Source organism: Chiloscyllium plagiosum, chromosome 1 (assembly GCF_004010195.1).
Source record: "Chiloscyllium plagiosum isolate BGI_BamShark_2017 chromosome 1, ASM401019v2, whole genome shotgun sequence".
NCBI classification, from domain to species: Eukaryota; Metazoa; Chordata; class Chondrichthyes; order Orectolobiformes; family Hemiscylliidae; genus Chiloscyllium; species Chiloscyllium plagiosum.
Genome location: NC_057710.1, coordinates 23,551 through 26,250, shown reverse-complemented (window position 1 = coordinate 26,250; position 2,700 = coordinate 23,551).

The following is a 2,700-nucleotide window of genomic DNA, read 5'->3' as shown; positions in this document are numbered from 1 at the left end:
CCGTGCTGTAGGACTCCATGGCCTCCTGACTTCCCAAGCCTGTCTACCATCGACAAGGCACAAGTCAGGAATGTGATGGAATACTCCCCACTTGCCCTGGATAGTTTTAGCTCCAACCACACACAAGAAGCTTGACACCAACCAGGTCAAAGCAGCCCCCGCTTAATTGGCAGCACATCCCAAACATCCACTCCCTCCACCACCAATGCTCAGTAGCCGCAGTGTGTACTGTCTACAAGAAGCACTGCAGGAATCCACCAAGGATCCTCAGACAACGCCTTCCAAACCCACAACCATTTCCACCTGGAAGGATAAGGGTGGCAGAGAGATCTCCATCAAGCCACTCACCGTTCTGATTTGTAAATATATCGCTGTTCCTTTACTGTCACTGAGTCAGAATTATGGAATTCCCTCCCCAAGGGCATTGTGGGTCAACCCACAGCACATGGACTGCAGCAATTCAAGAGGGCAGCTCACCCCCAACCTTCTCAGGGGCAAATAGGGATGGGCATTAAATGCTGGGCCCAGTCAATGACACCCACTTTCCACAAATGAATAAATAAAAAGAAATATAAAACATCTCAGCATTATATCTCCTGAGACTGACATTATCACAAGAGATCACACTGCCCACAATTCAGCTGTGTGTTAAATGGACCATACCAGCAGCTGAAGCAAAGACTCTGACCACAAAGTGTGGAGTTGGAATCTCATTGGCTGTGAGACAGTATCCCATGGAGAGAAGCTTGTGATGCATGTAGGAGCAAATTACTGCAGATGCTGGAATCTGTACTGAAAACAACAAATGCTGGAGATCACAACGGGTCAGGCAGCATCCATGGAGAGAGAGCAAAATAACATTTTGAGTGTAGATGGCTTTTATTCAGAGCCGAAGTGAAGTATGCTCCAGTTGAGGGTATGGATGGGAGGGTGCTGGGGAAGAAAAGATGTTGAAAGTACAGATTAAGTGATTGGGATGTGAGCATGGAAGAACAATGGTGTGTCTAACTGCCAGAATTGCAAGAACAGACAGTCACTGGGGTGTGGGAAGGGAGGAAGAACATGGTGACAGAGACTGTAACAAGTAAAGCTAATGGAAAGGGAAGAAATAGGAGTTGAATCACAATTTGAAGGTGTTAAACACATAATGAAATCCAGAGGATGTAACATAGTCTGAAGATGAGATGTCGCTCCTTCAGTTTGCATTGGAGCACTGCAGCATGCTGAGGACAGACAAGTGGGCAAGCGAGCAGGACACTGTGTTAAAATTACTGGCTACGGGAAGATCAGGGTCCTGCTTGTACACAGACCAGAAAAGTAGCACAAATGGTCACCCAGTCTGCGTTTGGTTTCTCCAATGGCTGCAGTGAATACAACAGACAAGGTTGGAGGAGGTACAGGTGGAATGCTGCTTCACCTGGAATGACTGCTTCGGCCCAGGGATGGTGAGCAGGGAGGAGGTGAAGGGGCAGCTGTTACACCTTCTGTGGTTACATGGGAAGTGGGGATGGTGTTGGTGGTCAATGAATGGACCAGAATGTCTCAGAGGGAACGATCCCTGAAAAACACAGACTGTAGGAGTGAGGGGAAGATGTGTTTGGTGGCAGCTCTGGAGTTGTCTGAAATGGCGGAGAATGTGGAGGCTGGTGCAGTGAAAAGTGAGGACGTGAGGGACTTAATCATGCTGTTATGAGTGATGAGAAGGGGCAAGGGCTGAAGCACGGGTAGGTCAGATATGGTTGAGGGACCTGTCAACCAATGTGGTGGAGAGGGGGATGCCATAGTTATGGAAGAAGCAAGCCATGTCAGCAGCACTGTTTTGGAAGGTGCCTCTGAAAATCCCTGAATTCAGCCTCTGCCTGAAGAGATAACTCACCATTTCAGTGTCTGTCTCTGTTACCAGAGTCCCATTGGAATCATAGTGCGATACCTGGAATCGTGCAGGAAAGAGGAGTCTAGGAAAAAACAGACAGACTGAATGGCAGAGGCACTACACACTCCTCTGTCCATCAAAGATACACACTGTCTGACACTGTCAGTGAGATATCAAAAGAGAGCGCCAGTACAGCAATGTAAGGAAGGGACTAGACTGAATTTGTACATCATTTTGGACCTCAGTGCTTTACCAAAAGCAGGTTAACAAGAGACCCAACCGAAGTGCTGTCAAAGTACAATAATGGATCCTTCAATCACTCCCAGGACCTGCTCAGCTCTGTCCGTTTACGTCAAGCTATTTGACTAGAGGAACCATCACAGGTGCTGAATGACACTCAGCTTCCAACTCCTCACTTCCCAACCAGAGTCCTCAGGCAAGCTCGGCCCAGCTCACATGACCAGCCGACCACATTTTTATCTTCAGAAGGAACTGCCAAGATGTTCCGGAGGTCAGCCAGGTTGGCCACAGAGACTAAGTTTCCTGATTGAGGCTGTTAAGCTAGTCCAATCAGGGAGTCCTGGCTGACTGATATAAACAGGAGACTCAGAGTCTTCTCAGTTTAGGAACTGACTCTGGGCTGGCTGGAGTTATAGTCAGTATGTTACTGTTAGTTTCTGCTTCCCTTCTTTTCTGGAAGGGGAAACCTGATTCCTGAACTGGCTGAATTATTTAGCCAGTTTGTTAACTGGCATTCCTTTTAGTGAGGACTGATTTTTAAACTCCTCCTGATGCACACAATGTATTTCAGGTGTAACTCAGTTCTC